The sequence below is a fragment of the Schistocerca gregaria genome, chromosome 11 (genome assembly GCF_023897955.1).
Source record: "Schistocerca gregaria isolate iqSchGreg1 chromosome 11, iqSchGreg1.2, whole genome shotgun sequence".
Lineage (NCBI taxonomy): Eukaryota > Metazoa > Arthropoda > Insecta > Orthoptera > Acrididae > Schistocerca > Schistocerca gregaria.
Window position 1 is genome coordinate 39,381,630 of NC_064930.1, and position 18,995 is coordinate 39,400,624.

The 18,995-nt window shown below is 40.9% G+C and overlaps 1 protein-coding gene across 13 annotated transcripts in view; it reads left to right on the forward strand.

The window, feature by feature from the left end:
* LOC126295173 (zinc finger protein 492-like) overlaps window positions 1-18,995 on the forward strand; it is a 113,780-nt gene that overhangs the window by 46,889 nt on the left and 47,896 nt on the right. The gene's annotated exons all lie outside the window — the stretch shown is intronic.

The window sequence follows — 18,995 nt, forward strand, 5'->3', positions numbered from 1 at the left end:
CATACATTTCACCAGATCACTACTGGTGACTGAAACATTCTCCCCTGTGTCCAATGATATCATGGAATCGTTTTTGTTCCTATTCTTCTTATACCATACAGATCTTATGGCATCCACATCTGCATACAATTTTGTAGGATCTAGCCTTACTGGGAAGACTATAGGTGGACCAGGGGTCCCAGCTATTATTCAATACCTTATTTCTACCTGCTCCTCTACTTTTAAAACTGTTACTTCTTCTTTCTTTATTCACATCACCCTGAGGCTGGCAACCCCTCGTCCTTACATGGCCTGTTTGTCCAAACTTGAAATGTTTTATATTAGCTGCAAACAGTGTTCATTTGCCCTGTATTCCAGTAGACAAATTGACCTCCTCACACACTGTAGTTACGGCACTGCTGTGCGCAGACTGTCAGACACCCTGTCCACACACATTCTGCAATTTCAGCATGCAGCCCTCTTAAAAAAGCTTTGAAGACCCTCTGCTATGCTTCTTGCAAAATAATGTCATTAACTTCAGCATCCTGCCCCAAAGCACAGGTATGTCCATTGTTTCTTCTTATCCTATCTGCAAATTCTTCCACAGTTTCTTTTTTTCTCTTAGTTATTACTGCAAATTGTTCCCTATAGTGTATGGCACTAATTTGATCCATATATCTTAGAATTAACCCTTCTTTAAATTCTTCGAATATTGTGGCTCCCTTCACAGCTCCTGTATACCCTAAATATGTTTTTACTTCCTTTGTTAGTATCAGTTTTGCAACAGGCAATAATACTTCATTAGACAAACTGTGCATCTGAGCCAGATATTGAATGTGAAGACATGCTCATTGTCAGTTGTTTTACCAGAGCAAGGACCAATTAAACTTTTGTCTGACAAATTTACACTTTGTTGAATGATCGTGATCCTGCCAACCCACAAAGTTCCTTATTTTCTGCTGGTAATTCTGTTACCTTCTCGAACAATATGCATACTACTACTGATTGTGGTACACCTTGTGTCTCTGGTTCTATTCAAGCTTTGTCCTTGACAACACTCACTTCGAGAACTAACATTCACAAGACAAGAAGACAAAATACATTAACTTAATTCTTACATGTAATTATGAGCTATATTGTCTCCTAGCACTGCTTAGCCGTATGGCCCAAATGATTACATGTGTAACATTTTCCTACAAGTGATTTCATACATTGCACTTACGACCCTTGAGGTTACACTGTGCACATCTAACAGTCACTAACTAGTCATACCTTCCATTACCTCTAAGAGTAGAAAAATCCACTGGTTCTCTATTCGCAATAAAATCTACGTCATAAAAGTCACCACTGTCAGATGGCTTTTCTATGACCAAAATATAAGGATTTTCTTTTTCTTTAATTCACTGTATCATAGGGTGTAGGTTCAAACATTGCTCTAAGAAGTGATGGCAAAATTCTGACATCAATGTTGCATGACCCTTGGATTGTCACATGTGGAGGGTGAAATGAGGTGTCAGGGCAACTAGATATGTTTAATTACCTTCTTTTTTCCAGCCCTCAGCTGTAGTAAATCAGGAACAGCTTGATAGAGGCTTCCAGTTGCCTCTTAAGTGAAGTAGTAGACATCTGTCATTGCTGACAGGTCAAGGAGCAAGGCTGAATATGGGGTCACTCAGTGTTGCTGTCAGCAGTCACTCTGGCTGCGACAGTGATGCAGCTGATGATGGCAGTAAACTTCCTCCAGTGAGCAGCCAGCTCCCTCGTACCTCACAGCAGGCTACCCTGTGTAGTGGTCAAACAGCAGACCCCCTAGTGCATTCTAGGATGTCACTCTGGGAGTCACAGGATTGTTGGTGTTGTTCGCTCTGATATTGAGACAAGAATCATTTAGTACACAAATAGCTGAATGTTTATTCGTTCCAGACTATGTTCATTTAGGGCTTCTGGCAAATATTTTAAACACGACTGGTGGCAGGTGAGGAAAGGCTCCCAACCTTCTGCTAATGTACTCCAGCATTGGCTGTTGCCACATCACACCCGACTGACTCAGCTTCACAACACCAGTTGGTTGTGTATTGCTTTGCAGCATGTAATACTCCCACCCACCTGCAGCTGGCACTGTTGCAGCTCACTTCTGCTCTGGCGTATTTTCTAACCAAATTCAGTTGACATGCTACAGGCGAAACCCAACAAGGACCAGAGGGAGCATTGAAAGGACCTACAATCACACCAGTGTGTCACTGGAAAAAAGCTGTTGTCTAGCGTAAGAGAATACATTTCGGTCAAATCTTTCAAGAAGTACTGCATAGGTAATGCTCTGGTGGGCAGTGAAGACCATCTCTTATATGAAGAAGACAGTTGTTATGAAGGAGAAGTTCAATTTTGACATTCATGGGGCTTTAGGTCAGTGCAGTTCTATACACAGAATTGTTGTTAGCCTGGCTTTGCAATCTAATATTACAAATTGTAAAAATGTTACTTTTTAAAAAGTGCTTGAGTATGAATGTGTACCCTATAGCCTGCAGCATCTTATAGTCTGTAAAATATACTGAGGACCCTCAATGATCGTAGTTATCATCCCAGCCTTGTACAAAAATATATATATCATGCTTTATCTTTCCAGTCTCACATTGTATGGCCACAGAGGATCATTCCCCATGTAACTGAGTACCACCCAGGACTGGAGCAACTGAATTACATTCTCCACCAGGGTTTTGACTACCTCTCGTCTTGCCCTGAAGCGAGAAATTTTCTGCCCACTATCCTTCCCACACCCCCCACAGTGGTATTCCACCATCCACCAAACCTACACAATCTACTCACCCATCCCTACACAACCCCTGCTTCCAACCCCGTACCTCATGGCTCATACTGCTGTAATAGATGCAGATGCAAGACCTGTCCCATACATACTCCCACCACCATCACAACCATAGCCTATCCCATCAAAGACAGGGCTATCTGTGAAACTAGTCATGTGATCTACAAGCTAAGCTGCAACCACTATGCTGCATTCTATGTGGGCATGACACCCGACAAGCCATCTGTCTGCATGAATGGCCAGCGAAAAAAGTGGACCATCTGGTTGCTGAGAATGCTGCTATTCGTGACATCTTTTGTTTCAGTGACTGCTTCAAAGTCTGTGCCATATGGATCCTTCACACCAACACCAGCTTTTCTGAATTATGCAGGGAGAACTTCCCCTACATTCACGTAACACTCTTGGCCTAAACCTTCATTAGTCATTGTCCTCACCCATTCAGCCTCCTGTTCCATATCTACACCATGCAGTCCTCATCATTCCACCTAGTCTTTTTACTTCTCGCCTTTGCTGGTGCCCCCCTTCCCACCTCTCTCCTGCCTACTGTCTAATTGCCTGACAGCACGTAGCTACCCTGCCCTCTTTCCACCTCATCCTTGCCGGCACTGCACTGTAAGTCACCCCTACCCAACTATCCCTCCCCACTCCAGCCTCCTCGTTACCCCTCCCCGGTCACCACTCTCATCATGCAGTGGTGCTGCTGCTCACAGTGTGGCTAAAGTTTCCGAGACTGCAGTTGTGTGTGTGTGTGTGTGTGTGTGTGTGTGTGTGTGTGTGTGTGTGTGTGTGTGTGTGTGTGTGTGTGTGTGTGTCATCTATTTTGACGAAAGGATTATGGGCCAAAAGTTTTATTTGTCACACTCTTTTTGTTGTTCCTACCTGCAACTTAGTATCTGTGCATTATGGCAAATGTCAGCTTTGCTTCCGCCTGCATGTCTGGGGGGTTAGAATAGGCTTAAGGTATCCCTGCCTGTCGTAAGACATGACTAAAAGGAGTGTCTCACTCTTCGACCCTATAACTTCAGGTTCCATTTTATGGTTTGACCTGCCGCTTTCCAAATTCTACAGAAGTGCGGGCCATATGGGGAACAATGCCTTAAGTGGTGCATGAGTTATCCATAGTTCCCCTAGATTGGATGTCCTGAGCCTATTGTCTTGGCTTTGCATCTCCACCTGCAATTCAACTATTTGGATGAACACACTTACTTCTTCTTACATTTTCTCCTATACTCTTTCACCCTCATGGCGGTTTGGATTTCTCTGCACCCAATATCCAGCAGTTCCCACCAACCAGCCAGAGAAGCAACAGCCTCCTCTGGCACATCTCGTATGGAAGCGGTCGCTTGGGACTCTTTCTCCCAAGGTCTCCACTAATGCTACAGCTGACACTCACCAGTGGCTAAACGAGCGAAAAGCTGCTGGTCAAAGAGCTGCACGATCTTCTTCCATGTCTGAAGCTACTTCAGAGAAGTCCTCCCAGCAAGCCCCTAAAGAGAAGTGAGAGGGCAAAAAAAAAGAAGTCTGCTATGAAAAAGAACCCTCAGGTGGCCTCAGCACCACTACTACCTACCAGTTCTATACCTGCAGATGAGATGGAGATCTCAGCATCTACTGAGGACCTGGATCTCACTTGATGCCTCATCCACAATAGGAATGGATACAAATACTCAATCGGTGGCAGCAGGTGACGCTGAAGTGTAACCTGCCTCCTTGCATGCTTCATGCCTTCCCAGCCTCACAATAACCTCATCCTCCAGTGGAACAGCAGCGGCTTTTTCCACGACCCGGCTGAGCTACAGCAACTGTTTAGGTTTACACCTGCTTTCTGCATTGCCCTCCAGAAAATCTGGTTCCTGGCGATGTGGACCCCTGCCCTTCATGGCTATAGGGGGTATTACAAGAACTGTAGCAACTATAATAGTGCGTCATGTGGAGTTCTTGTCTATGGCCTGAACTCAGTATGCAGTTAACCTGTGCCCCTTCAAACCACTCTTGAAACTGTGGCTGTCAGGATAAGGACAAAGCAGGAAATAACTGCCTGCAACATATATCATCATCCGGATGGTGCAGTACCCCTGAAAGCATTGGCTGCACTAATTCATCAACTCCCTAAACCTTTCCTACTTATGGGAGATTTTATCATCCATAACCCCTTGTGGGGTGGCACTATGCTTACTGGTCAAGTTAGAGATGTCAAAACTCGACCTCTGCCTCTTAAACACTAGGGGCCTCCACACATTTCAGTGTGGCTCATGGCACTTACTCGGCCATTGCTTTATCCCCTCTGCATCCCACGACTTCCGTCTGTCCACTGGAGAGCCCATGATGCCTTGTGTGGTAGTGACCACTTCCCCATCTTCCTGTCACTTCCCCAGCATCATTCCCCCCAGATGTCTATCAAGATGCTCTTTAAACAATGCAGACTGGAAGCTTTCACCTCTGCTGTCACCATTGAAACTCCATCACATGGTACCATCAATGTGGTAGTTGAGCAGGTCACTTGAGCGATCTTTTCTGTGACAGAATTAACGATCCCTTATTCTTTATAGTGCTCCAGCAAAAACCTTGATGGTTGCCAGAAATCGTTGAGGCCATTAAAGAGCATCGACAAGCTCTACAGTGATGTAAGTGACACTCTTCCCTAGTACAGTTAATAGCTTTGGACAGACTCATGCTCACATTCTCCAGCTTATAAAAATATGGAAACAGGCATGTTGGGAGAGGTACGTCTTGACCATTGGTGCCATACGTCACCTTCCTAAGTCTGGAAAAAGATCGGACATGTATGTGCGTACCAGACCATGACAAGTGTTACTGGCACTAACATCAATTGTGTGTTATCTACAAAGGCAATTGCTGAGCACTACGGTTGAGCCTCTGCACCATCAAATGGCTGATGGAAAGGAAAGCACTCTAGTTCACTGAATGTCACATTGAACCCTATAATGCTCCGTTTATAGAGTGGGAGTTCCTCAGCGCCCTTGCACATTCCCCTGACACTGCTCCTGGGCCAGATCAGATCCACAGTCAGATGATAAAACATCTATTGTTTGACTAAAAGCGCCATCTCGTTATCATCTTCAACTGGATCTGGTGCAATGGCGTCTTTCCATCGCAATGGTGGGAGAGCACCATTATTCCAGTGTTCAAACCCGGTAAAAACCCACTTGATGTGGATAGCTATTGGCCCATCAGCCTCACCAACGTTCTTTTTAAGCTGTTAGAACGTATGGTAAGTCGACAGTTGTGTTGGGTCCTGTAGTCGTGTGGCCTACTGGCTCCATGCCAGGGCAGTTTCCGCCAGGGTCACTCTACTATTGACAATCTAGTTTCCCTTGAGTCTACCATCTGAACAGCCTTTTCCAGATGCTAACACCTGGTTGCCATCTTTTTTGATTTATGAAAAGCTTAAGACATGACCTGGTGAAATCATATCATAGCCACATTATATGAGTGGGGTCTCCAGAGCCCATGCCAGATTTTTATGCAAAATCTCCTATCGCTCTGTACTGTCTGTGTCCAAGTTGGTGCCTCCCGTAGTTTGCCCCACATTCAGGAGAATGGGGTCCTGCAGGACTCTGTATTGAGTGTATCTCTATTTTTAGTGGCCATTAACTGCTTTGCAGCAACTGTCAGGCCATCGGTCTCGCCTTCTCTGTACACAGATGACTTATGTATTTCATACAGCTCTTCCAGTACTGGTGTTGCTGAGCAGTGCCCACAGGGAACCATTCACAAGGTGCAGTCATGGGGTCTAGCCCACAGGTTCTGGTTTTCAGCAGCGAAGTTGTGTGTCACACCCTTCTGTCGGTGTCTTACCATTCATCTGGAGCCAGAACTTCACCTTAAGGATGATCCACTCACTGTAATTGAGACATATCGACTCTGACGACTGGATTTCAACACGTGATTGATGTGGCTTTCTCATCTTGGTCAGCTCAAGTGGAACTACTGGCAGCACTTCAATGCCCTCTGGTGCCTGAACAACACCAACTGGTGGCAGATTGCACTAAGCTGCTGCAGCAGCTAAGTTGACTATGGGAAACTGGTTTATTGTTTGGTGGCGCCTTCAGCGATATGTTTACTCTACCCAGTTGACTGGCAACAGGAGGTTTCAGGTCGAGTTCAGTGACCAGGTCGGAGTCCCTCCATTGAAGGTTAGACATGCACAACTGCTCGCCAGGTATGTTGCACACAGTCATAGTTCTCCAGAGCATCCACATTACCGTCTCCTTATCCCATACACGGTATTTCATCTCCTGCATCGGAGGCCCAGGTCAGGGCTTATGACTGCAGTTCGCAACTGATCTTGTCTGTCTGAAGTGGAGTCCTTGCTTTTACCACCTATGCTCAAGGTCCATTCATGTTCATCTCCATGGTGCACACCGAAGCTGAAGCTTTGCCTGGACCATTCACAGGGTGCTAATGGATAAGTTAACTCTGCAGCTCTCGGCTGTCACTTCCTCTCGATTCTCGACAAGTACCGGGACCGTGAAGTGGTTTACTCGGACTGCTCCATGGGTGATGGTCACATTGTCTTTGCATATGTTCATGGAGAACATACTGAACAGCACTCCTTGTCAGACGGCTGCAGTGTTTGGATTGCAAGGCTGGCAGCCATTGCTCGTGCTCTTGAGCACATCCAATGTGCCGTAGCAAGTCGTTTCTTCTCTGTGCTGACTCCTTGAGCAGCCTACAAGCTATCAACCAGTGCTACCTGCACCATCATTTGGTAGCGACCATCCAAGAATTCATCTATACCCTGGAATGGTCCAGTCATTCCGTGTTGTTTGTGTGGACCCCAGGCCACGTTGGAACCCCAGGAAGTGAACTTTCCAACAGGCTAAATGGAAACCACTTATGGAGGTCGGGATCCCTATAACTGACCTGTGATCATTATTACACCACAAGGTTTTTCAGGTTTGGGAAACCGCATGACATAATCTCAGTATGCACAACAAACTCTGCGCCCTTAAGGAGACTACAAATGTGTAAAAGACTCCATGCAAGCCTGTTGCATGGACTCTGTGGTTCTCTGCTGGCTTCACATTGGCCATACATGCCCTAAATCGCTCCAGGCAAATGCCGGGATGGTTCCTTTGAAAGGGCACTGCCGACTTCTTTCCCTAATCCTATGAGACTGATGACCTTGCTGTCTGGTCTCCTTCTCCAAAACAAACCAAACCAAACAAATGCCGGCCATACGTGGCTAACACATGGCTACTTCCTCTGTCGTGAGGACCCACGTCTGTGTCACTGTGGCTCACATATGACTGTCATCCACATCTTGCTGGACTGCTGACTTTTAACTTCTCTACGGCAGACTTAACCTTCCTAGAACCCCAGCTTCGGTTTTGGGTAACAATGTTTCAAACCCCAGATTTAATTCGAGGTTTTATTTGTGAGGGGGTTTCATCATACAATCCAAGGGTGGGCATTTAGCCTTCTCTCTGAGGTCGCCACCCTCCCTCCATTGTAACTCTGTCAAACTTTCTTTGCAATTGTTTGTCTTCGTCTTCGTTATCATCTTTTCCCTACATGTGCTCTTCTCGCTTTGTCTTTTTGAGGTGGACGTTTTAATATGTTTCAGAGTGGCTGGCTCATCCTCATTTATTATTGTGATCAGCCAGCCCAGACTATATGCTCTATGGTTTTAATGCCGTCTTCTACTTTTCTTTGTGGTGTATGTTTTCCCTATTTTTTATTCATTCCATTCATTTTCTTTTTAGGTGTGATGCTGAGTGTTTTTGTACACCTTGCCTTGCTTCCGTCAGGAAAAAAGGGTGTGATGACCCTGTGGTTTGGTCCCTTTTTACTCAGAACCAACCAACCGATCAAGTTTGCTCTTTATAATATTGTTACATTCCTTCCCGGATTTTCCATTACTTGTTGTTGATCCAACATTGAAATTTGTCCCATAATTCTAAGACCATGAATAAAACTAACTGCAGTTCTGTCTTCATCAGTGATGAAAAAGTAGAAAACACACTGCTATATTATTGAAAGAGAATGTGGAGTATGATTATTCAGTTGAATATTGGGTAGTAGTATTGACAGCATGATTCAGGACCATGTGTGCAACACATAAGTGTGTTCAAAAGAAGGATTCTAGGACATAAATATGTAAATTAAGTTAAGGCTGTACAGAGAATACCATGCCTTGATGCACAATGAAAAGGCAATTTACTCGATAAACTCTATGTAAATAGGTGTGCCAGGCAGACGAAAGGAAGGTAAGACAGACAGTACTTCATTGAAACAAGCTGCTTTCAAATATGAAGTCCAGTCAAAAGGAGTGTGTCAAAAAACATTGCTTGACATATTTTGCATCACCCACCAATGAAAACTTTCTCTTCAACATAAACTGGAAAGTGGAGTGACCACTCCTGAAGATGGTTGAGGAAAATATTTGTGTAGGCCACATGTCATAGCAAATGATGACAAGTCCCTGAATCAAGAACTCAGTTTGAGTTTCTCGAACTAAGAATAAATCTTCTAAATAATGTCTGTACCACAATCTCAATCTGTGCAGAAATGGATTCTTTATGATCACAGCTTCAGTAGAGTTACAAATGCACAACATAGAACTTAGTCAGTTGTCTTGCAAAAGCAGACTGAGCATACAAACTGCTAAAAAACAACACAGAAATGGCTACAAAGGAACAATATATATGTTACATGCATGGACATACAACACGTTCTACTTTGTCATAAATTGGCACATTCCATGGTACTCTGCCAGAAACAGTTGCCGTCATATAATTTCATGGTTCATGACTTCGGTACTTAACTAACATGGTAAATGTAGGGGATGGATCTGGTGCAAGGTGTGGTTCAGCCAAAATAGTTTCCTGTCTGATTAAATTTGTGATGCTTGAAAAAGATGTGGGACACAAACTAATTATATGGTCTGACGACCATGTTGGGCAGAACAATAACTGGAGAATTCTAGCACTTTATTTCTATCTGGTCAACTGCAAGTACTGTGTAGAAATACATAAAAAGTTTTTGTGTTAGAGTGATAGTTTCCTGCCTTGTGACAGGAACTTTGCAGTGATTGAGCAAAGAAAGTGTCAAAAGTTGTGGCTCCTTTAGAATGGAAGCATGTCATTGCTTAGGCCAATGTAGAACCTTCGAAGTTGACCATACAGGAGATGATGTAAGACAAGGGCATTGGATCTGTTGAGCTGGTTGCCAAATTGCCACCTACTTCGAAAATTACTGCTTTGCTCTGGTTGAAGCTATGCAGTGATGATCCTCAAGGCATAAGCGGTTTCATCCATGTGAAAGACATTGTATTGTGAAACATGTTTTTGAACATGAAGTAAAAGAAATTATGTTGCATTTTGGTGTTTGGTTGCTCTACAATGGGGTACTGAAACTTGTAAGGAGAAGAAAGGCAATCTATTGGATGTGACGAAATACAGGGAATTAAAATCCAGACATTTTATGAAAACATTCAGTGTGCAACTGAGTGTAATGTGCCAGCTTTGTGCTCAACTTCATAACAAACTCATATTCTATTACTTATTTAAGACCAAAGCAATCAGTTTACTATAAATATTAGTTTGTATCTTGATATAATTTTTTTATGTAAAACTTTGAGAATCTAGGCAACCTTATAGTTGTAGTGGAGTGTGATATACAGCAATGCTGTATATCAGTTGCTATACACTGTTTTTCCATTTTAATAGTTATGTATTTTCTAAAAACTATCCTTAGTGCAATTTTAAAAAGAACAACCAACTATTTTCAACAGTCTGCATCTGCAAACAATAAATATCTGCTATTACATTTTTATTAACGGTTTTTGCCGATTTCCAAAAAACTTGGAAATATACCATACAGCGTTATTCATGCACATGCTTCATTTTGCTATGATTATGTGCATCTATCAGGTGACACTAATTGAGAATAAGATTGATTGGTACCTTCTTCCAGCCACTAGGAAACTTCCATGGGCTCAGAGATGTTTGATATGGTGCTGTTAGAGAAGGAACAAGTTTAGTGTAATATGAGTGGTATTGTACAGTCTTCTCATATTGCCCAGGTGCCTTTTCTCTATTAAGTGAGTATACAGTGTAAAATCAACAAAAATTGATCATCTCAGAAACTGTCATTATAATGTTTATGCTGGTACTAAAAGGAGGAACTCCATTATGATATTCCATAATAAAAAAGATTTGAAAGAGAAAATTGAATATTTGGCCTTGTGTCTGTTATCTTCAGATTGTGTGCCAATAGGGCAACTGATAGTGATTTCAGTCCAGCTACTGTCACTGTGTGCTGATTGCTTACTGTGAAAATTCAATCAAGATGCGTAATGTTAATGCTTTGAAATTGGTCCTATGATGTACTGAGTTTCAGGGTAGTGAACAGAGCTGATTTCAGCATCTCTCTCTACAGTCCCATGCATGGGTCAAGGCCATCTACCACTGAGTATCTACCCTGTTAAAACCACCAGATGCCTGTCAGTCAAGCAACATCTAAAAGTATGAAGTTAGGCATATATTGTAATAGTTAATGTATACTTAAACAAGTTGTTTAAACGAATTTAAATGCAGTGACAACCAAATAAGGAAATGTAAACACAGTGACAAAGTTCAGTTGAATGGTACACTGTCAATGTAAGACACAAAAATAGAAATGGCCATCCTTAAAATCATTAAATTGAATTATATAGGATCACATAGCAAGGTTGAACACTTCAGATTGAAGATAATGCAGTTCAATTATGTGAATAAGTCCAGCTAGGTGTTAATCATCAGTGATGCTGTGTCACTGTCAATCAAAGTATAGTACAAAACAGAACTATCAGTTGCGCAAAGTGAAAGTTCGTCAGTCACAAAAACATACAAAATACAATTTTAGAGCTGAAATGACACTACTGGTTGGCTGCCCAGAGACTTCAGTTCAACTACTGTCAAAACCTATGCAGACTTAACAGCAACAGTTCACCGGCCCAAACTATGTGAGAAACACACATACATTACCAAAGACTATGAGGCACAGCAGCACTGTTTATTTAAAACCTCAAGAAACCATACCATGCTAGTCATGTTCAAAACATCTTAGAAAACTTAATTAAAATAAGTGATTGAAAGTACATTGTTTTTATTGAAACTAATCAACTTGAAATAAACACTTTCCCATACTGGACACTTTGGAAGCTTACCAAACATTCTAAGATAAATATTTACATTAAATATCAGTGAAAACATGATAATAAGCCATCATATGCAACTGTTAAAATAAGTCAATACAAGGAAATATTACTATAGAAACGAGTTTGTCATATCAGATGAGATCATAGTGCTTTAAGGTACTATATAGCACATACCAAATTCAAAGTACAACCAGTTGAACTGAACCCATCTTGATCACATTGCATAATAGTTAATTTGTCAAAAATACTTGAACACAAATTCACTAAGGATGAGGGATTTTATTTGATTTTGGCAGAGAAGCTAAGACAGCTTTGGTCTAACCTGGCACTGAAACAGTTTATTGTGCAGTATTGCTCCCTGTATATCTAGTAAAGCCAACCAGTGCCCTTAGATAGTGCAAGGAGTCTCTCTACCCATTATTTGTTAGACACAATTTCTCCACTTCTAGTTGCACTGAAAATTCTCTCTGTTTGCTCTCCCATGTCATGCATTGGAAGATTAAGTGCAATGCAGTTTCTTCACTCTCATCACAGATGCTACATTTATGGTCTTCTTCCATTATACCCATTGTATGTAGGTGTTTATTTTTTATTTTTTTATATTCCCATGACTGGTCATCAGTCAAAACATGAGTTTAATCTCTTTCCCCTTTGAGCCCAGGGTTACAGAGCATCTTTTAAAGCACAACTTTGGCATTGTTACCATACCATGTTTTTGCTTATAGACCTTGGTCTAGTATTCTATGTGCTTCTTATAAGCCAGTTCCATAGTTCGTTTGATCATAGCATTGGTGATTATCAGAACAGATACCGGTCCACTGAATGGAGTCTTTGCTCCCATCCTGGCCAATCTGTCAGCTTCTTTATTGCCACTGATCCCTGAGTGACCAAGGACCCATATTAAGTTTCCTCTATTGAATCCCCTAACTCCACCCAAGCCCTGTGACATTCTGCAATAATAATATATTGTGCTGCAGGAGCTCCCAATTATTTCAGGGCTACCTTGGTGTCTGAATAGATGTAGATGCTATGGTCCTTGTAGCACCTGTATATATTCTCCTCCATACACACCTTGATTGCAGTAATTTCAGCTTGGAATACCAAGGCCAGTTTTCCTAGAGAGATGATGCCCTCCAGTTTTGGCTGAACCCTGTACACCCCAGCACCTTGGTGTGATTTTGACCCATCAGTGAACCAGACAGTGTCCTCTGCATGGTGTCATACTGTTTTCCCACTGCTCCCTACTTCCAGTTATTCTATTGTAAGGCTTGTTGAAGCAGTTGAGAGTTGTTATATTGTCAGGCGGCATTTCTCAAGCCATTCCTATATTTGCCTCACTATTTTAGTGGATATCCCAATGTGATCCAGTTTTGAGTGTGTGTGCATCAGCTGCTGCCTTCATCTTAACCCAAAGATGTGGTGGAGGCATGTCCAGCATGACTTACATCCCAGTGGTTGGTGCGCTACTAATTCCTCCTTGTTGTGGCAAAGCAGGCAAGTTTGTGCACCTTAGCAAGCTCCTTAGCTTCATCCTGCTGTTGTACATTCTTCCACGACACTACGGCTCCATAGGAGATCCTAAATCTAACCACTGTTGTGTGTGTCCAGTGCATACATCAGGATCTTAGGCCCCAGTTTTTCCCACAAGGCCTTCTGGTACTCACTAGAGTACAATTCGCCTTGGAGCAGATGCTCTTAATGTGAAGGGTCCGTGTTAGTTTCTCATCTAAGATTGTCTCTAGATATTTCACTATCCCCTTCACAGATAGTTTCATCGAAAAGCTTTAGATGTGCTTCTTCATGACTGGTAACACAACAGTCTTGTTAGGATTAACGTTTAGGTCCTTTGTAATGTACCAGTCTTGCACAATGTCCAGTGCGCCTTGTGCCATATTCCTAACCCTGTCAGCAAATTTGCCGGGTATTACTATGACTAGGTCATCTGCATATCCGTGGCAAAAGCATTGTCTGTAATTTTAGTTCCTCAATGAGTTCGTTCTCCAGTAGATTCCACAATAAAGTGGACAAAACTCCTTGTGGACAACCTCTAGTGGTGTTAATTAATATTTTTTCATTCATTATGTGGCCTCTACCCTCCTTCCACTATGCATGGCCCTAGTCCACCTATATATAGTAGGTACATTAACTCGACTGATTGGTCTCATATCCTTGGCCTTCGTATGATCAATTCTCCTTGGCTTTGGAATAAAGACAACCTTCACTACCCTCCAGGCATTGGGAATGACTCCCACTGCTAGGCTAACTCTGAATAACGTGCAGAGGACTCGTATATGGTTGTCTCCTATTTGTTTTGAGAGAGCTGGAAGGACTCCATCTCGACCAGGTGACTTGACCAATTAGAATGTTGGCACTGCCCATTGGATTTTACTGAAATTCACACACTCCTTGGCTGATTCCCAGTCCTCTCTTAGAGCAGAATGTGACCTCTGAAAGACAATGGTTGTCAGGCACTCTGTTATCTGCCAGAGCATATTGAAGAAAATGAGTTTTGAGGAGCAGTTCCAGTGTCTCATGTGCTGTCTCTGTATTTTCCCCATCGTCCTTCCTCAATTAACCTCCTGGATTAGTTGGTACTCTGGTGAGGATTTTGTGAAACCTGGCTTGAGATAAGCACCTTCCCATGCTGGTCACTTTAGAACCTTAAGAAACATTCTGAGATAAATATTTCATTAATTATCAGTGAAAACATGATAAATTGCCATCATATGCAACTGTTACAGTGATTAAATACAAGGAAATATTTCTATACAAACAAATGCGTCATATCAGGTGAGATTGTAATTTCCTGCTCATTTACATGGTGCTTTAGGTTACTATGTAGCACTTACCAAGTTTGAATTACAACCAATTGAACCTGACACATCTTGATCACACTGCATAATAGTTAATTTGTCAAAAAAGTATCTAATACACATTTGATAAGGATAAGGGAGTAGTGTAAAATATGCTGTCTTTTGGTGTATGGAATTGTGGAGTACATTTAGCTCTGGTCAATTTAATTGAGTAGTTCTAATCAAATTGTAGATACCCTGGATCCAGTTGAGTTCCAGTCAAACTATGTATTCACTGTACAGTTTAATGTATTGTTTATGCCTGTGGCAGTTTTGGCTTACATGTAGTACTATTTAGCATTATTGTAATCAGTATTTATAAAATAAATTAATGAAAAACTATACAGGACTCTATTTAACTCCTGAAGTTGGGCTGCATAGTTTGAAATAGTACTGTTGAATTCAATTTTAGTGTTTTTCTATATAATATTTGTGAATAATATTTTATAGCTGGAAAGTGACAAATTAGCAGTTGGTTATGCATCTGATTTTTTGAGAGATCAGTCAGCAGAGTTAGAATATTTGATTTGTTGCATCCTTTGTTTATTGCTGCCCCTCACTAATTTTGGCCGCATTCATCTTTTGTTTGTCAATGAGTTTATGATTATGTTTAAATGTGTGACAAAAATTCTACTTGCCATCATAGCACTGACCTTCGGAAAGTCCTAAAATTGCTTAAAGATTCAAGTGCAAAAGTTAGATGAATGTGAATTTAAATACTGCCTCACAGTTGTTGGCCTTTTCTCACAGGAAAGTAACCCCAATGGGTAGTAGGTTATGGGCATTTCTCTTGACTTAAAAGGAACATAGTTCACCAGAGCAAAATATTAAATGTATAGATTTTCATGTTTCAATGTTAAATGGGAAATGTTCAGTGTCATCAATCCTGTGCATTTGATGGTAGATTCATATTACTATCTCACGTATAATATTTGAAAGTTTGAATGCAAGACAGATTTCCAGTTACCTTCATTATTTGTTCAAATTAATTTCCAGTGGTGCTTACAAAGACTTGATACCATATATTGCAGTTTATAAAATTCATTTGTTTCTTCAAAAAATTGCTTCCAAAATTGAGGTGTGTTATACTCAAATTTAATATAAGAAGTCCAGTGTTCCAGTCAAAATTCCCGGTTGCCTTAAAAATGGCCATATATTCAATGCTGCAGGAAATCTATTTCTATCTAGTAACATTGGATTCAGTTGGCAGAAGAAATGCACCAGTGCAACAAACATGTTACAGGGATTCACAAGCTTTCTCTTGGAACACCAGCTGATTGCGTACAAATCATGCTGTCTTTCCTCCTCTCTCTTCAGGGATGACCTGACCTTGGCTTATTGTTTACTGTTGTTTCATGTTTTTTGCTATTGACTGTGCACACTTGTTTGTGGTTGTGATATGCCATAGTCCCTAGAAGTACTCACAACCTTGAAGAAATGCAAAACACTTTGTCTCACATCAAGCGAGTGTTCTGTTTTGCTATACTTCTAGTTCTCTGGAAGTAAACAATCACTGAGTGAATACCTCAGTCGTAGTAGTTACTGGATACCATACCATAAAGGCAAGTTACAAACTTTCGAGCGAAAGGAATACATATGTACATTGTTGTTGTATGATCTTATTTGTTCTCTAGATATGTAACAACAGCAGTGTGCAGCTCTTGATGGAGCGACACTTGAATGCATTGCTCTTTTTTTGACTGCATGCAAGCAGTACTGACAGCATAACACCACCACTGCAAAATATTTCTGATCACTTCTGTAGCCTAACAAAACACTCCAAATACTGTTATCTGCATATTTGCAGAGTCTCTTTGAGCTGCTTGCTGCAACTTGTTTGCAGTACATATACGATTGCTATGCTTTACTGATAAGGTACTACAAATATGGAACTTCTTTTTCTTCCTGATCAATTACAGGCCAGCTAAGGTTTTACATTTATTTATGCTACTCCTTCTTCTGTACACATTTTTCTTCCCACGCACCTGAAGTTCAATTTGTATTATGTCTTTCTGTAACTGTTATGCCGTGGAGAATTTACCAGCTCAATCCAGTTTCTGTATTTGGTTTGGTTTTAAATATCTTACTAATTTATACAAGTTTCTTGTAGGTCTTTGTGCACTCTTGTAAGGCAATGAGATTTTTTAATGGTTTTAGTACTGCTAAACAGTTTTTCTTTTCAGTATGCTAAGACTCATTAACCTTGTATGCCAAATTTTGTCTCCATTTATTTTCCTACATATTTATCTATACTTCTGTATTGGTTCTGACTTTAAATGTTTGTGGTGGTATTCTGTTTCCTAATATCTTTACTTTATTGTAATTTTCACTATCTTTTGTTGATTCTAAAATTATTATTTGTGATACAGATGTGTATTCTGTGTGATACAGATGTGTATTTTGGCCAAATGACTGCCTTGCAAGTTGGAGGTTCTGCAATTTTGGAGAATGAATTTTTACTATAAACCTCTTCTGTTAACTGAAATGCAGAGTCCATCTTTTATAGTATTCCTCTTGTGGTTCCATTTTCCCTACCATTTGGCTACATGACTTCTCATAGATCCTTAAATTTGTCTTCCCCTGACCCTCCCACACTTTGTATTTGATAGGGATGTTGCAGTCCTGTAGTTACACATTACTGCTTCACTGCTGCTTCTCAGAGGAGACGAGTAGTCATGCTTTTCCTACTGTTTTTCTTTCTCTCTGTTCTGTGGTTTCTCTACATTGTCAGCATTGCTAAATTATCTACAAAAGTTGAACAAACAATTTTGAAATTACCAATTTTCTAACCAAGTTAGGTAGTAGTAGATTCTGACAACTGCTCCATCTGTTCAATATTCACTTTTCTAGTATACTCTGAAAGAAGAATGGAGTTAGTACATTGCCTTGGCTAAAGTCTGTTCTTATTCTCAAATGAGGCTGTAGTTCTTTTACGAAGACCCGTGTTGTCTTCTGTATTTCAGATTCTTTAAGAATTTTGAAATAAAGCAGTCTTGCTTTATAGTCATAAGCCTTCTAAAATGTTACAGATGTGTTCCAATAGTATTTTGCTCCTTTAGTCCTCTATCAATTTGGCCTTCACAGGACCATCCTGTCCTAAGCCATCTCTGATATATCTTCTATTTTAGAATTTTGCTGTTGTCTCCTTCAACTTTTCATAGAATTTCATTGAATCTAATGTGAACATGGTTATCAGTTATTCTAGGCCAGGAATTTTACTTTTATTATTCAGTGGTAATGGTCAATTTCAGCAGATATCCATGTCTGACTCTGGAATTCATCATCTTTTTGGAATTGTGCTTTGTTACTGGCACACAAGCTGTCTGATATTCTCAAATCATATTATTGTTGTCCTTGTATCTTTTTAGTGGTGTATGCTAAATGTCTTTTTCTTTGCAGTTTTCCTTTTTTCTTACATCTAGTCAGGCAGACATTCATAAATGAAAACATTTTCTACCAGGACTGATATGGAATGTACTTATTCAAAATTAATTTGGCAGTTGTTCAATTCTCAAGTGGTAGCTCAATGTGATCTCTGAATCCCTTATAATTCCTTTTGAGGTAATACTTTCCTTGTGTTAACCATGTTTACAAATTCCATTTTCTGTACAAGATGGGAGTCTTCGTAATCTGTATGCCTAGAAATTGGTAGTACTTCATGTACTAATTTCTGTCAAAGTCATGTCATACTGCACATCTTAATATCTACTCCCCAAGCACTGACTTAGTTCATAGTAAGCTGTCGCTTGAGAATGGCATAACAGTCAAACTTTCAGTTGTAAATAAATTCATTTAATAGCAGTTTAGGCAGATAATGTTCTCATCTCCATTCTGTACAAGTCTGAGGATAAACGTTAAATAAAATCTCTATGTTTTCCTCTGGAACTTCATCAGATGCTTCTCAACATTGTTCTGAGGACTGTTTTACCTTCTGCATTGTTATCCTGATCTATTGGTGCATGTGCATTAATTATTGTGTACCTCTCACCTAAATATTGAATTATTGCAGAGAGAGAGACTTCTGGAGGTAATGAAAAATTTGGATTTTGGATTGTTTGGGGGAAGAGGCAAAACAGCAAGGTCATTGGTCTCATCGGATTAGGAAAGGATGGGGAAGGAAGTCGGCCATGCCCTTTCAAAGGAACCATCCCGGCATCTGCCTGGAGTGATTTAGGGA